The sequence below is a fragment of the Mixophyes fleayi genome, chromosome 6, assembly GCF_038048845.1.
Source record: "Mixophyes fleayi isolate aMixFle1 chromosome 6, aMixFle1.hap1, whole genome shotgun sequence".
Classification (NCBI taxonomy): Eukaryota; Metazoa; Chordata; class Amphibia; order Anura; family Limnodynastidae; genus Mixophyes; species Mixophyes fleayi.
In genome coordinates this window covers 51,609,741-51,628,260 of record NC_134407.1, presented here as the reverse complement: position 1 = coordinate 51,628,260, position 18,520 = coordinate 51,609,741, and the positions used below count along the sequence as shown (strand labels likewise).

General features: G+C 39.7%; 1 protein-coding gene across 1 annotated transcript in view; it reads left to right on the top strand.

The window, feature by feature from the left end:
* Nucleotides 1–18,520, top strand: part of LOC142161171 (uncharacterized) — a 50,663-nt gene that overhangs the window by 15,796 nt on the left and 16,347 nt on the right. The window lies entirely within an intron of this gene.

The following is an 18,520-nucleotide window of genomic DNA, read 5'->3' as shown; positions in this document are numbered from 1 at the left end:
GAGAACAGTTCACCCAGAACAATCTACTATATATAGTTTGGAAAAGAACCAGCCACCTTTCCCAGGTATTTCTGTTAGGAGGGAGAGGCTGTCTAACAATATATAAGCTGAGAGCAGTTAATCATTGACAGGTAGCCCTGCTGAATGCATGCGTTCTGGACATCTGACAAATAACGTCCTCTTGACAAAGGAAAATATGTGAGCTGCCCAAATAACTGTAGTGTCCAGACCACTAAAATGTGGCAGAAACTTGTGGTCGCTAGAGTATATTTAACTGTTAAATTGAATGTTGCTCAATGCTTATTTACTGTGCAGAAATTACTTTAAAGCAGGCCTGTCCAACCTGCGGCCCTCCAGGTGTTGTGAAACTACAAGCCCCAGAATGCTTTGCCAGTAGACAACCAGTTGATAGCTGGAAGGGCATGCTGGGACTTGTAGTTTAACAACATCTGGAGGGCCACAGGTTGGACAGGCCTGCTTTAAAGGACTTCTAAACTACTACATAGCCACTAGTACCTGTAACCATTTCAGGTGTTCATGAGAAATAAAAGTACTTGAGATAAGAATTAGAACATGGTGTAGGTTTTTTTCCCCTATGTAGTCCAAACTATCTATAAGTGTAGAAGATGACAGAATCTGGCTTATAACAAAGAGCAATAGCTTAAGATAAAGTAGCTGTCAAGGCTGCATCCCATATCAAACATCATTAGATTGATCAGATGTTTTACGCAGGAAAAGTGAAAGTGCTGTCATAGCAACAATCAGATTCTAGCTAGCATTAATCCAGTACATTCTTGTACATGATAGCTAGATTCTGATTGGTTGCTATGGGTTACACCCAGGGCCGGATTAAGGGAATGGAGTACCCTGGGCTAAGGGGGCCTCTATTCCCCCGTGAGGGCCCCCCCCCCCCCACATGATACGAGCCCCCCCCCCAGGTGAGTCGAGCCGTCCCCAAGGCACTTACCTCCTTCTCCTGGCATTGCAGTCCTTCCCCGGCACGCTGTATGCTCTTTACTGAGGAGATCTCGTGAGAGTGAGACTCACGAGATCTCCTCAGTAAGGAGACTACAGCGTGCCGGGGAAGGACTACAGTGAAAGTGCTCAGCAGCATTGATCGCGCCGGGGGCGCCCACGCCCCCGACCGATCAATACTGCTGCTGAGCACTTTCAAGGGCCCCCTGGATGCCTGAGGCCCATGGGCTGTAGCCCAGTTAGCCCTAGGGTTAATCCGGACCTGGTTACACCTCCACTATTCTTGTTTAGAATGTTTGATATATTTACTCCATGAGCTCTATCTTGATGACCATGTTTACATACATGACTGTGAACATCACTTGTCTTTAAGGGAGCTAGTAAAGCATGTTGGTTTAGTATGAAAAGATTCCCATAATTTACATATGTAAATATAATTTAGATGTTCATTAGTTACTATAGAGCCAAACCACATATTCAGCCACCCATTGGACATTCCAAGTGGCTTCAATAGACTTATATGGAGGCAGCTTGGTGTCCAAAAAAAGGAACTATCACCTGGCAATGTCCCCTCCTATAGGAGAACATGTTCCTTCTAGCTCATCTCACTCGACGACCATTTCCTCCCCCCTCCCCTACACCCCTTCCATGTCCATAACCTTACCCTCCCCTTCCCAGTTTATTATTACCTTGTTTTACAGTAATACATATTTCTATTATAGAAAGTGACACTGGTGGATACTTGTATTTTGAATGAAAAAAAATAAAGGTACTATCTACATGCACTGTTAAATTAAATCCACGTCAACATAAAATTATCTTTCCAATCAACACGTTTCCTATGATTCGGTGTGTCTACAAATGACAACACATGCATTCTCCAATTTTATGTGAAATACTCTGTTTAATGAATATTAACACATGAATCATACAAGATAAGGATTGCAACAAGAAAGTTGTGTAGAGCGCACTGGAAAGGATTACATTGTAAGAGAATGATGCTTCAGAAGCCGCAGATACATTGTATGCTGGTAATTGCATTGACTTCCAATCATTAGTCTGGATACATCATTATTCCTTAAGGTCAGCTATTCTCTGTTAATAGCTCTAAGACATTCCTGCTCTCTATGCAGACTCTTCTCATACAGCTAATTAGCAATCATTGGAGGCCACACGTGACAGACAAGGTGGACATAAGACACAGAACACAAATTATATAATATTTAAAGATGGTTTAAAAGTCTTCACCATCTATGGGGAATGCTATTCTATGTCGATTGATGTCCTTTGTCCTTCCTCGTTGCTTTCTGATGGTACAACAAACTACATATTTCAACGCAGGTTCAACATTGATTAAAATATTTACGTTTTAAGTAAATAAAGGAATCTTTGTTGAATGAGGCTTTATAAGCAGGTTGGAGCCCTTCCAGCTCTTGTTGCTTCTATACTTCAGAAGCTCAGGTTTAGCCTCTGCGCTGACAGACTGTTGTTTTATGTTCAAACTGTATCATCACGGAGCTTTAAAAGCAATCTTTAGAAGAAAAAGTAAATTGTGATCAGAGATATTGTGCTTTGTTAAACATTCATTTAAAACAGCAATAATCTTGTGAGAACACGGTAAACATTACAACAAAAATGAAACAGTATTAAAGGATTGGATGAAATATTTACTCCGTAACTCTAAGGGCTTATTCATGGGAGATCACACAAGCTTTCTGTATGAATGGGACAACGACTCAATCTAAAATGTGTGTAGTGGGACCATGTTACAAATCAGCATATTTATGTATTAGTTACTTAATGTAGACAGAAAATTGTAGTTGTAAAGAGGCGAAATCTGCACAGAAAAGGCAATTGGAAGCAAAGTAGAAATAAAAAATGGTATAAGATGTAGATCAGTAAAACGAGTAGTGAAACTTGATAAACTCCACATGTGACTTGTGATTTAAAGCCAACAAAGTTGCAGGTAAAGTTGAGCAAAATTTTCTGCGGACAATTTGCCTCAAGCTACATTTGGCAATTAAATTTTACATGTTTCTCCAGTGAAATTTGGATTTAAGTGTTCCCAGTACTACCCTGGAATAGTGGACCAAAAGTGGAACTCACAGATTGTATAACTGGAACTTTACGAAACAGACTAATGTCATGAATTGCAGTTTGAGCAAATATGGTGCCACAATTTTGCTCATCGTTACTTGAAGGTGACTGTTTAATGATGGGCAAGATCATCATCATCATCACCATTTATTTATATAGCGCCACTGATTCCGCAGCGCTGTACAGAGAACTCATTCACATCTGTCCCTGCCCCATTGGAGCTTACAGTCTTAATTCCCTAATATAGACACACACTCACAGACAGACTCATACAGACAGACAGAGAGGGAGACAGACAGGTAGAGACTAGGGTCAATTTTGATAGCAGCCAATTAACCTACTAGTATGTTTTTTGGAGTGTGGGAGGAAACCGGAGCACCCGGAGGAAACCCATGCAAACGCAGGGAGAACATACAAACTCCACAAGAGTTTGGGCAAGAGAATAGTATCATGTATTGTTATTTATGCTGAGGTACCTAGAAGGAGCCTTTAATGTCTTTATTGAATATTTCCTGCTGGTATTTTCTGCTTGATGCCTATAGAATCTCGCTGCAAAGAATAGAGGAGACGTATTCAGCAGGCATTCTAGAATTCCACTTCCAATTGAGAAAGAGAAAAGAAAAAAGTCATTATCGTACAACAGTTCCATTCTATTCTTATCAAATCATCTCAAGAAACTGCCAATGCTTTAAAGAAACCAAGTTTTATGTGGGCAGGTTCTACATAGATTAGCCATTATTTTTTGTGATTTTGTATTTGAGAATTGGTGTACTATATTCAACACACACATTTACCAATATTTTGTAGTTGTTCAAGTTATTAGCGTTTTACAGATAATATTTAAACATTTACATCAGTCCTTTTTACACACTTCATAATCACAAAGCCTTGAATTTTAATTTATTAGAATGGGATCTTTTATTTCTGAGTCACATGTTCCTCTTTACATAGACCTCCCAAAAATAAAGATAATAGTAAACCATAAAGTAATACAAATTAAATATTATTATTTAATAATCCCACTTGGTTAATGCTGTGTTGAAGAATCTCTGGCAGCTATTGCAGCCTACTGGCTTTTTGGATGAGTCTCTATTAACTGTTAACACATAGCTGAAGTAATATATGCCCATTACGTCTTGAGGAATTGCTGAAGATGGCTTAGGTTAGTTGTGGAGTCACAATGGTCAGCACGTTTGAGGTGATGCCACAGATTTTTGATGCACAGGACTGGACCAAGGAAAGTATCTATTTTCTTCACTTTAAGCCTCCCGGTGCTCTTGCAGTGTGATTTGGATCATTATCCTGCTGAAAGACACATGTTCTCCCCAGTTTGAGCTTTTTGTCAGAAGGTTGAGTTTTATTTAGGATTTGGCTATAATGTTTACCATTCATCTTCTCATCAATGTTGACAACATTACCAGACCCTGCTTCTGAAAACAACCCTATAACATAATGCTGCCTCTGCCATTTGGCAGTTGGGGATGGTGTGACCAGGCTGGTGTGCAGTGTGTGTTACCTGGCTGGTGTGCATTGTATGTTACCTGGTTGGTGTATATTGTGTGTGTGTTACCTGGCTGGTATGCAGTGTGTGTGTTACCTGGCTGGTATGCAGTGTGTGTGTTACCTGGCTGGTGTGCAGTGTGTGTTACCTGGCTGGTGTGCATTGTATGTTACCTGGTTGGTGTATATTGTGTGTGTGTTACCTGGCTGGTATGCAGTGTGTGTGTTACCTGGCTGGTGTGCAGTGTGTGTTACCTGGCTGGTGTGCATTGTATGTTACCTGGTTGGTGTATATTGTGTGCGTGTGTGTGTGTGTGTGTGTGTGTGTGTGTGTGTTACCTGGTTGGTATGCAGTGTGTGTGTTACCTGGCTGGTGTTCATTGTGTGTTACCTGGTTGGTGTATATTGTGTGCATGTGTGTGTGTGTGTGTGTGTGTGTGTGTGTTACCTGGTTGGTATGCAGTGTGTGTTACCTGGCTGGTGTTCATTGTGTGTTACCTGGCTGGTGTTCATTGTGTGTTACCTGGCTGGTGTGCAGTGTGTGTTACCTGGCTGGTGTGCATTGTATGTTACCTGGTTGGTGTATATTGTGTGTGTGTTACCTGGCTGATGTGCATTGTATGTTACCTGGTTGGTGTGCATTGTGTGTGTGTTACCTGGCTGGTGTGCATTGTGTGTGTGTTACCTGGCTGGTGTGCATTGTGTTTTACCTGGCTGGTGTGCATTGTGTGTTACCTGGTTGGTGTGCATTGTGTGTGTGTTACCTGGCTGGTGTGCATTGTGTGTTACCTGGTTGGTGTGCATTGTGTGTGTGTGACCTGGCTGGTGTGCATTGTGTTTTACCTGGCTGGTGTGCATTGTGTGTGTGTGACCTGGCTGGTGTGCATTGTGTGTGTGTTACTTGGCTGGTGTGCAATGTGTGTTACTTGGCTGGTGTGCATTGTGTGTTACCTGGTTGGTGTGCATTGTGTGTGTGTGACCTGGCTGGTGTGCATTGTGTTTTACCTGGCTGGTGTATATTGTGTGTGTGTTACCTGGCTGGTGTGCATTGTATGTTACCTGGTTGGTGTATAGTGTGTGTGTGTTACCTGGCTGATGTGCATTGTATGTTACCTGGTTGGTGTGCATTGTGTGTGTGTTACCTGGCTGGTGTACATTGTGTGTTACCTGGTTGGTGTGCATTGTGTGTGTGTTACATGGCTGGTGTGCATTGTGTGTGTGTTAACTGGCTGGTGTGCATTGTGTTTTACCTGGCTGGTGTGCATTGTATGTTACCTGGTTGGTGTGCATTGTGTGTGTGTTACCTGGCTGGTGTGCATTGTGTGTTACCTGGTTGGTGTGCATTGTGTGTATGTGACCTGGCTGGTGTGCATTGTGTTTTACCTGGCTGGTGTGCATTGTGTGTGTGTTACTTGGCTGGTGTGCAATGTGTGTTACTTGGCTGGTGTGCAATGTGTGTTACCTGGCTGGTGTGCATTGTGTTTTACCTGGCTGGTGTGCATTGTGTGTTACCTGGCTGGTGTGCATTGTGTGTGTGTGACCTGGCTGGTGTGCATTGTGTTTTACCTGGCTGGTGTGCATTGTGTGTGTGTGTGTTACTTGGCTGGTGTGCAATGTGTGTTACTTGGCTGGTGTGCAATGTGTGTTACCTGGCTGGTGGGCATTGTTTGTTACCTGGCAAAAAATACAATATTTCCCAAAGCGCTCCAATAATATCACAGCAGCCCAAATCTCATCAAAAGGAGAACCACCCTCCTGAACAATACAATAATAATTAGAATGAAACTGTAGGCGCTAGATATCAGTCATATAGATAATAGGCCCAATATAGATAATTGTTCCAAATGGATTTCAATAATCTTATAGATACTGGTCCGAAATAGATTTCAATAGTCCATAGGGAAATGTTTTCTTCTAATTCCTCTTCTCCTCTCCTTTAAACCTTTTCGTCACTCATCAGAGGTGAGTACCAACAGGGGGAGAATAAAACGTAATAATAGTGAAGTACGTCAGAACACGGATAAAAAGTGACATCCAAAAGAGATACCTCACCTCACCAAGTGAGGAAAAGGAAAAACACCCCAAATCTTATTAGTGTAATAGTAGTCTATACAAGATCAATCACCACAGATTCCAATAAGCCCCTCATGGTAATATGCTTACATCAATCTTAAATAATGAAGGCATAGTCACATCCCATTTATACAGATTTTTCACACCAGGGGGCTTGAATCTTCTCTTGTATCCCTCTTTCGCAAACTTACTTTGGCCCAGCCAGATTACACCAAGATCCTCTCTTCATATAAGTAGGTGTCTTAGAGAAAAGTTGTTTGGCTGCCGTCAAAAGTTCATTTTCTATGTATTGTGGGCTGCAGGGTTATGTAGTAATCCCACACTGAAATCTACACTTCAGCGTCCCACTGAACAGTTGAGGTCATCAATAATGTATCTAGAGTTTATGCAGCCCAAGGCCTTTGTGTAGAAAAATAATCTTATGTGAGTTGTATCCAATACACCTCTGTTGTTTTAAATGGAACAATATGCACTAAGTCCAGACGTTTGTACAAAGTTGGACTCCCAACCATGTCTGTGCTTGACACAGCAGTTTAAATGGTGCCCTTCTGAATCTTTTCCTGCACTCAAACTAACATTACTCTATGCATTATAGTTCCTACTCCAAAATAGAAGAAATCACTCAGAAAATCACCAGAACAAAATATACTTTAAGGGTTATTACAGTGATCTCAATTCAGTACTCCCATAGATTGTAAGCTTGCGAGCAGGGTTTTCTTATCTCTCTGTCTGTATGTATTACCCAGTATTGTTTTATTAATGTTTGTTCCCAATTGTAAAGCGCTACGGAATTTTCTGGCGCTATATAAATAAATGATGATGACGATGATGATGATGATGAATACTCGTCCCACTGAATGGCGATCCCTCTATTAGGGTATTTCTATCTATGTAACACAAACATATGTATGTTTTACTCATTGGTATACTGCAGAAGAAAACTAATTTTTGTTTTTCGTGCTTGTTGCCTATCATCATCATCATCATCATTGCCTATCTTATATATAAGAATCATTGGTCTGTTTGTCTGTCCGGTTATGAATTCGGATACCCCTGCACCAATTGGGATGAAACCAACACGTAGTGGTCCAGTTGGATCCTGCTCAGGTATTATGCGGGAGTTAGGATCTCGGTTGGACCTCCCGTTGGTGTACGCTGGGCAGAACTTTGACCCGGGAGCCTGTTCTGGGCCTTCCACTGGATGGATTTGGATGACATTTAATATAAAAACAAAAACTACACTGGGCAGCAACCTCACAGGTGGGCTGGAAGAGCTGCTAAGCTGCTAATTATTTTTAAAAGGTTGACAGTTACGTCCAACTCATTGATAACTTAATAACTAGAAGATATAAACCCGGGCACTTCAGCTAGTTACACATATTTCTGAATATAATGTTAAGATAGGAGAGTATTTCAATAATATACAGTTTGAGGCATGTAGTATAAACACAAGTAACATTTTTCTTATTTTAAGGATCAATAATTAAACTTTCACATTACATTTTTACAATATTTATGCAAATATAACATCATAAAAGTTACAGGTACTTAGGGGTAGTTGTGACAGCTCCAGGTCTCCTATGGTTTCCCAGGTTAACAAACGGAGCCTCCTGCAGATAGCCATGCATTCGGGACTAAACCCATGCCAGGTCATTCACACAAAATAACAGAATTCAGTCGTAATGCTGCAATTGTAATGCTTTTTAAATGTACAGTAGATTTTTTTTACATACAAACTCTGTGTAATAGTTGAATTTTTAATCAAGATAAACAAGGGGACTAAACTGGAAAATGAAAGATCACAGGTATAATATTTGTTTCTGCTCATCTCTCATCTGGTCAGATGATTTCAGCCCCTACGGTTTTTTTTTAGCATATCCTGAGCCGCATCTTAGAGGAAACTGAGAACAAGGAGGGGATAATCATGCTGTGAAGTTGTTCCCAGCAGCAGACTTTATCCCTGACTACTAGGATGTTATTAAAAGAAATTCAGCAAGTAAACAAAGCCTTGTACATTCCTTGAGGAATTGGGGTACTGCGTAGATCTGTGGTTTCTATGGGGAATTCTTGCATTACTCATAGTTTTCACGTCACGCAGGAAAAAATAACTCAGACAGAATATTAACACAGGTGCTAATAATGTTTCTATTTGGAGGAAAAGATGATTAAGATAAACTAAATCTTCCAATTGGGCTGTGAGGAATGTTTTCACTGAGCACTACCAATAAATTTATGTCAAGGCACTATCATCATCATCATCAATTTATATAGCGCCACTGATTCCGCAGCGATGTACAGAGAATTCACTCACATCAGTCCCTGCCCCATTGGAGCTTACAGTCTAAATTCCCTAACACACACACAGAGAATTTGATAGCAGTCAATTAACCTACTGGTATGTTTTTGGAGTGTGGGAGGAAACCGGAGCACCCGGAGGAAACCCACGCAAACACGGGGAGAACATACAAACTCCTCACAGAAAAGGCCATGGTTGGGAATTGAACTCATGACCCCAGTGCTGTGAGGCAGAAGTGCTAACCACTGAGCCACCGTGCTGCATCGTGTTTCATGGCTTCATGGTACAAAAGAGCAGGCAACAAGCCTCTTCTACAGACGGAAAACACCTGACATTTTCCGAAATAGATTTTACAATCATAACACAAAATCTATTCAACTTGCTGCTTTCAGTGAGTTTATATTGTTGAAATGTCGATATTTACTTTTTTTTTCCCTTTTTTGGTTCAGTGATGCTGAAAAAAAATAATACATACAAAAGACCATAACTCAAATTCCATATAACCTGTTAAGCCAGTTAGAGGAAAAAAAGCAACAGGGGAGTGAAGGATGTATGACTCCTTCAACCATCTATCAAATATTAGCCTGAGGATGTCTGCTCTACACATCAAAATGTAATGAGCCAAGGATGTGTGGGGTCTAACAAGTATATTAAAAGTATGATATATTGCAGACCATCAGCAGTGCCATCGCTGTCATTTTGTGCTTTAACGGAACACAGACTGCACACAAAAGTGCAGTGATAATCACTATGTCCCTGCACATGTACTGAGTGTGTTACTGACCCTATAGGGTTAGGACAATTAATTCTAATGTTATAGCCTTGGAAATCAGACATAGGAAGTCCTGTTAGACACATAAATCTATGTTCCTTTTAAACAGTAAGTTTTATACCTTTGTAACATGAAGCTTGTGTCATTTTTCCAGGATGTCCTCCTGTATCTCAGACTTCCCTCTCTAAATCACTCTGTGCTAGTCTATTTATATGCCATTGCCACTGCGGGGGAAAAAAAAGTGTCTTTTGGCTGCAGACATTTGATTTCTGCTTGTTCCCAAGGAAAGTGTAACTTGATCTATGAGTCTGAGCCAGTCAGTCACAGAGCTTCTCTGTGGTCATGTGATGGAGGGACAAGGGATTATGCTGTGAATGTGTATGCTGAGAAGCTTCTCTGTTCACTGCATCATATGTCATGTAACTGTGGCTACCATGGTAATTGCAAGACACATACCAGATTGTAAACAATTTAGCAGCTTGATGCAAAAAGCTAAGTAAAATAGATGAAAACTATGTGAATACTTACAAGCAAGGTGGTTTATGTTAAAAACAAATCCCATATACATTATATTTTTTGTCTTTTGTAGGCAACTTTAAGAGGGGTATTCAATTGTCGGCAGAAACGCAGAAAATCCCGCGGTCCGCGCACTATTACCGTTATTACGGTAATAGTGCGCGGAAAAACCGTTACTTCGGTAATTTTCTCGCTGGATTTCAGCTCGAAGCTCCCTAAGCCGCGAGCTGAAATCCAGCTAACTATTTATTACCGTAATAACAGTAGTAGTTTTTACGCGGCGGAATTTCTCAACAATTGAATACGCCCCTAAGTGAAGCAAAAAATGACGAACCTCTACCCTGTAATTTTATGAGTCAAAAAAGATTTTGTCTGCTCTTAAACAGCTGTTCTTAAGGATGACTATATCCCAAAATTTCAATGTTCAGATACAAACCATTGTGATCAAATAGATTATTCAGTGATACCATTAAATTCCATTGCAGCTCACTTAAAAAGTAATGTGTCACCTGTCTGCTACATTAAAAAAGCTTCTTCACATCTTAGGTCACTGTCCTAATCAGATCTTATTCAGGTCACAAAGCTGATTCTACAGGCATTTGAGTTACTGTGAATCAACCAATCCAAAACCGGCAAAGTTGTCACTCAAAATCTGCCTGCTTAGCTGGAAAAACACCTCCCTTCTAACATGGGAACTTACTGCAATGGAGTGAAATAGATATTGGTTTACATATTTTGTTAAGTATAACTACACTATTTTATGTACAATATTCAGCATAATAATATACAGCCTTTGCTATACATTTAATGTAAGTGTTTATCTGCATTCCAACACTGTTTACTAAGTCAAAAAAGAAAAACAGGGGGAAAAAAAAGCTATTTTCAGGGCAGAGTTTAACACTGCAGGACATATCTGTGCTATATAGCGGAAATTAAACATTGAAGGTAGGATAGTCTAGGTAGTATCAAGCTCAGTGCCATTGTGTGTCTTCTCTTCAATCTACTGCTCTCCCACGCAAATGAAATCTCTCTATTTGCATTTAAGGACAATCAATTAAAAAAGAAATAGTGGTGTTTTATTCGTGTCTACCCAAGTGAAATTAGGATATTACAGGCAAAATTGCACTTAGCCATGGCAAAAGGTTTGGTTGGTTAGTATGGATTACTTACTGCATTATTTATTACAGATCATGCTTAGATGTATGTTATCTATAAATGGTGGCTATGTCTTTAGTTTTTTTTAACTTTATTGATTTATTTTTAGACACGTTTTAAAGAAATACCCTATGGGAAGACCTCTTTTGTAGACTCAGCAAGTCTGTGACATGTAAGCTCATTTTTTAGCAAGTTAACACACGCTCTATCAGTAGGGGCTGAGTGTGTTGAGCCTTCTGCAGCAGGTCTTGCAAGACCCAGGGGCTTATTTATATGTGACAGTAATTTGTTCTCAGTGTATATGTTATGACCTTTCTTTCAACCCATGGTTTATTTATTTTACATAGTTCGATTCATCAGATATGCTGTCTGCTTTAAAATCTTGTTTGGGAGAATGTTGTAATTTATTGGAAGGAAATCAATAAGTAGTGATATTTTGAGCCATCGCTTCATGTTCTGTAGGGGCTGTTTACTATAGTTACTGTGCATATAGTGCCTGACGCACAGTGTTGTCCGCTGGACTTTTGAAGGCTGCAAACTAGAACTTATTATGGATTGAGCAGCTTCAATCGTCTCCTATCACCGCTCTTCAATGCAAATTGGTCAATGTAATCCTTGGGACAGGGGATGACACAGATACACTGCAATGTGGATTAAGGGGTTATCACCACAATTTTATATCAATGAAATATGGATGTAAAATCAGCACTTTGTTTTTAGGGTATTAACCTGGATGCAGCACCCAGACAAGGAGCAAAGCTTGTATAATGTGTTTCTCTATATTAAATTTAAACTAAATTTTATATAAATGAAAAGAATCAATAACATATTTTGCTAAATGATGTATATGGATAAGGTACCCCCTCTAATTACATAGCAAGGTAATGTCCACAATGGGAGGGAGTTGCCCTCTGTAACCCAGACCATTCGCTGTATATACAATATTAATCTAAATTATGTTTCCTCCTAATTACCCTCTACCTGTAAAATCAGTAATGAAAACATATACTGCACTTAGTTATTCTCTGCCAATATTTTCCTCTATGAAACCGTTCGCAAGTTGAACAAAATCTTCCGTAATTACCATTTGCCTAGTATAAATGATATTCTTGTTACAAGTTACTCACTGTAGAGATTTTAGAAATTAAATTCATATTTGATCTGTAATATTCATATTAGTTACAACATGTTATGTTATTCTCAGTATTGTCACATTACATGCGTGCATAGCTTTAAATTCATGGGTAACTAACATACTTATCTACTCTCGGGATGGGGGCAAAATGGCGCGATTCACAGAGAATCGCGTCTCGGTGAATCGCGCCATTTTAACAAGGGAATTCCGGGATGCGGGAGAAATGCCAACTCTCGCGGGACCCGGGAGACTGACCCGAATTTCGGGAGTCTCCCGGACTTTCCGGGAGAGTTGGCAAGTATGGGAAATAATACAACAATGCCCATTGGCTAATCATTGTCCAATTATTAATTTAGTTTAAGCAACACATCTGGATGGAAGTAATGCAAAGGGTTAACCTCTAAACATTTGATCAGTAATGTTCTGGTTAAATGAGCATAGGCGGAAACGTGGAGTTACCTTATAGTAAGTGAGCTATATAACGGCTTGGCCACTTTAATATTCAATGCAGCTTATGGAACTATAAAGATGATGCTTCTTTTGCAACAGACAGGATACTAGAAATAATTGCGCGCTGGCTACATGTCTGGTTCATAGGCCTGAAACCCCTGTATTCACTTCAAAGAGATTTCTATTTATTGACCTGAAGCAAAAACGTCCAGCTGTGCTGCCATCTGTTTGCCCTCAGCATGAGATTATAGCAGCAATACAGCAGTATAAAGGGATTCTTTCCCTGTGGCTATCAGGCATGTGGGAGCAAGCACACGGCATAGACACAACAGTGACCTGTCAAGTAGTGTATTGTAACCACTATGGTATTTACTAAAATGGACCTGAATAATGAAAAGAGTGAAGGCAAGCTTAGGTTATGTTATTGGATGTGTCACAGATAGCATTATGGTTTAATCATATGTTCTGATAGGGTTATGTTTTAGGGGAACGCACGTTGAAGTGGGCCTATTGCCAAATACAATTATACAGATTTATTAAAAATGTATTAAATCATTTTAAAAAATATTTTATTGCCCTTTCGTGGCACAATACCTGAATGTAATATAGGCCACCTAACACAATGCAGTATTGCATACACAAATCATCTTAGCAGCACGGTGGCATGAGTTCGATTCCCATCCATGGCCTTATCTGTGTGGACTTTGTATGTTCTCCCCGTGTTTGCGTAGGTTTCCTCCAGGTGCTCTGGTTTCCTCCCACACCCCAAAAACATACTAGTATGTAGCCTCTCTCGGGTCTGTGTGTGTGTGTGTGTGTGTGTGTTTGTTAGCCTGTAAGCCCCAATGGGGCAGGGACTGATGTGAGTGAGTTCTCTGTACAGCGCTGCGTAATCAGTGGCCCTATATAAATAAATGATGACGATGATGGTTGCACCTTAGAGGTAGGTACGGACAAAACGATTTATGAAGTCCCATTGCATATGCACCCCTTGCACCATTGCATATGCACCCCTTGCACCATTGCACATATAGGATCAGTCTGATATTTATTTGTAACTCATTTTTATCAATATTTGGTAAAAACAGGAGAAACAGTATTACAATAAGAAGAATACCAGTCTGAGAAACAGTAATCACCAAAGCTCTTGCTAATTTCTATAGTTCTTGGAATACTTGAGGGCTTTAACAAATCTTAATTCCAGCAAACCAAGAGACTTCATCCTGAGGATTCGTGATCTCCGTCTTAAAGGAGAGATAATAAAAGAAGAAACATGAAATCTCATTAGAAATAAATCAAATATTCCATAGTTTATTTTGGAATACTTTGCAGCAGAGAACAAACATACAATCTTTAACTAACACCCTCAAAGCAAACAACATTCTGTTCGGATGGTTTCTCTACATGTATTATTGTGAATCATAAGGAGAAAACCTATCACTCTGACTTTATGGAAAAGTTGAATATTCCTGAATCAGGTCTAAAACATAAATCCAAGATTTCCAAGAACAACCTCATTTTGGGCCTCCGCAGGGTTCAGCCTGGGAAATCACCGGTCTCCAAGAACAAAATAAGCAAGAAATCTACAAACACACCTCAACTACAATGGAAAATATAACAGGTTCACAACAAGACAATCTCTGAACTTTAAGCTGAGACTGGGATGGTGAATGATCACTGAAGTTTCTCATATAGATTTATTTGCATTTAAAATTTCAGTTATATTTTGCTTTATGCTTTGTACAGTACCCAGATCTGTGTTATCCTAACTGAACCTATTTACCATGCCGACGGGGTCAAGAGGTTCAGTTGTTGTTCAGGCCAAACACCAGAATGGAGAAAAAAAGTGATGTAAGTGACTTTGGCAGTAGAATGATAGTTGGAGCCAGATGAATGGTTTGAGTATCTCAGAAACTGCTGATCTACTGGGATTTTCACATACAACAGTCCCTATAGCTTACAGAGATTGATGCACAAAACAAAAAATATCCAGTGAGTGGCAGTTCTGTCTGCAAAAAATGCCTCGTTAATGTGAGAGGTCAGAGGAGAATGGTCAGACTGGTTCAAGTTCACAGGAAGGGACAACAATCCAAATAACCATGGGTTACAACAGTGGTAAGCAGAAGAGCATGTCTGAGCACACAGCATGTCGAACCCTGAAGTGGATGGGCTACACCAGCAGAAGACCACACTGGTGTACACTCCTGCCAGCTAAGGAAACTGAGGGTACAGTGGGCACGGGGTCACTGACACTGAACAGTTGAAGACTGGATAAACGTTGCCTGGTTTGAGGAACCTCGATTTCTGCTGCTACATGCAGATGGTAGGGTCAGACTTTGGCGTAAACATTATAAATCCATGGATCCATCTTGTCTTGTGCCAACGGTGCTGGCTGGTGGTGGTATAATGGTGTAGGGTATGTTTTTTTGGTACAAATTAGGCCCCTTAATACCTATTAATGATCATGTAAATGCCACAGACTATGCTTGTCTTGTATGTAAATCTGCCTTGAAAAATGTCTGGATATGAGAACGAAACGTCGACTACAATGTAAAGGAAATGGGTTGAAAATAAAGAATAATCTATATGTCTTAAATGGTGAGAGCCCTCTCTACTTTTTGAATATATATACATATATACACACATACATATATATATATATATATATATATATATATGGGCAGCACAGTAGCCTAGTGGTTAGCACTTCTGCCTCGCAGCACTGGGGTCATGAGTTCGATTCCCGATCATGGCCTTATCTGTGCGGAGTTTGTATGTTCTCCCTGTGTTTGCATGGGTTTCCTCCAGGTGCTCAGGTTTTCTCCCACACTCCAAAAACATACTAGTAGGTTAATTGGCTGCTATCAAAAATTGACCCTAGTCTCTGTCTGTCTGTCAATCTCCCTCTTTGTCTGTCTGTGTGAGTGTGTGTCTATATTAGGGAATTTAGACTGTAAGCTCCAATGGGGCAGGGACTGATGTACAGCGCTGTGGAATTAGTGGTGCTATATAAATAAATGATGATGATGAAATATATATATACTCACAATATACAATATATAGTATGGTTTCATTCATTTAGTTTGTTTTTTGTTGGGGGGTTTCTCTGCCCCCCCCCCCCCCCCCCCCAATGGGGCAGGGACTGATGTACAGCGCTGCGGAATTAGTGGCGCTATTTAAATAAATGATGATGATGATGATATATATATACTCACAATATACAATATATAATATGGTTTCATTCGTTTAGTTTGTTTTTTGTTGGGAGATTTACATTGTGGAATAAAAATGTGATTATTCCTACCACAAATTGGCACAAAATACTGTCTAGTTTCAAATAACCAAATTATATTATTGATTACTAATACAAAACAGACATTAACTGATGACATACAATATGTATTCACCATTCTTGGTTTAATACTCGGTAGAAGCACCGTTAGCTGTTATTATAGCTGTAAGTCTATTTCGGCAAGACTCTACCAGCATTGTACATCTGCAATTTGTGCCCATTCCTAATATTTCTTGAGCTCCATCATGTTAGAAGAATACAGCAATTTTAAGACCGAGCAGGCTTTCCTTCAAGAACTTGCTAAATCCATTTTACCCTCTATTTGACCTTGAAAGAGAGAACTAATCCCACAGTATAATGCTCCACCCCACGGTGGGGATAGTGAGCTTGGTATGATGCGCAGTGTTAGGCTTGCACCAAGCATAGCACCTAGCACTCAGGCCAAATAATTCAATCTCAATCTCTCTTCCTTGTTGGGAGGGAAATGCCCTAACCAGCTGTGTGACCTCTCACTGACAGGTGTAATTCTTTTGAAATATTTTAGTTGTACAATGGTGATCTTCAGTTAACCTTGTGACCTCTGAAGAAAACTGATTGCTCCACAGTTTATTTAGGGTTACCTCAGAAAAAAGGATGGAATCGATTATTGTCTATTTTTAAAATTTGTAATTAAGAAAAAGCTTAAGATATGTTTTTTTTATTTGACATCTCATAGTATATTGTGTTAATCAGTGGTAAAAATGACCAAATAAATGTACTTTGACTCCATGATGTAAGAAAATAACGTTTGAAAAATGCCAAAAGGGTGAGTTATGAACAGTGATGGTTTGTAAATGAATCAGTACGGAACTTGTGTAACATTGCCTAGGTAATCCTGAGCCGTCATCGTGTACCCCGGGTTGTATTGTTGTTGAACATTTGATCTTCACACTAGTCCACACATAATGCACAGAACGGAAAGTCATTGGTTTGGCATTTCCCTAATAGTGCGTTTGTTATGGGAAAGCTTTGAATTCACTTCCTTCTTTTGTAAATGGCGATGAAGTGTCTAAAAAAAATGTGCACTGCGTGTTTCCACAGAATTAGTCCAGTTATTTTTATCAAGTGATGATATTGGCAGTAAGGAAAGAACTAATGTGTATTTGGTAAATGAAAGAAAAAGCTGTTTAAAATCTAGTGCAGGTGACAGCTGTACTACATGTTGCTGGGTTCTTAGTCAGTTTCAACTTCATTGATTCTGTTATGCATGTCATCATGGAACATGTTTTTAAATCCGTGATTGTCACAAGTGTAGGTGGGATCTACGTGGGTATATACAGATTGGGTAGGATGCTGAGTGCTACTGAACACAATATCACTCCAGAGAGCAACAGTACTTGAGCTGTACAGTGTTTTTATTTCAGACTTTATTTGACATTTATAAATAAGACTATTACATTACTGAAATTTAATTTGAAACACTTCTCTTTATAATCTTTAGGACATTAAAGAGTTTACTGTTTGATTAAAAAAAACAAGTGGAACGTCATACCTCAGGTAAAATCGGGACACAATTTCACCACTACCCTGATCTGCTAAGCCGGACCCTCCATCTGACGGACCATTCTCAGATTGGCTGGAGGCCGTTCCTGCAAATCAGAAAACACATTTTAGGTGCCACAAATCAGGAATGGCCCGCCACATTTGGGGGTATGGCACATTTGTATTTATTTATCCAATGTTAGAGTGGCAGAGACACCACTGTTTAAATATTAGAGGCCTATTTATTAAAAGGCAAAAAATATGTGTTTTCACAGGCGATGGAGACTGTTCTTGTTTAGCCCGTAGGTGCCTTTGCATGGTGAAGCCAAGTTATGCGGTGGTATTTGTTCCACTGTGCATGCCAATCCAGGGCCGACAAAGTGGTACATTAACCATTAGTACTCCGGGGCAGCTGAGTATCGCTCAGCTGCCCCAGCAATAATTTTGGGGTAAATTGCAGAGATGGGAGATTTTTTTTATCACGGCAATAATAAAAATCATCCTTCTCACCTGGAAAATGTGACTATTGATAAATCATGTGTGAAAGATTTGTTTTCACCAGAAGGCGCGTGGTTTAACTTCTCTGTGTCCCAGGAATGATATTCCTTTTTATGCTGTAAGAGCATATTACCTTTATTTTTTATCTTCTTATATCACTATTATTTAAATGAATTTATATTATTTATAAGCCATGTGACTACTGATTATGTTTGTATATGAGGTAGGCAATAATCACAA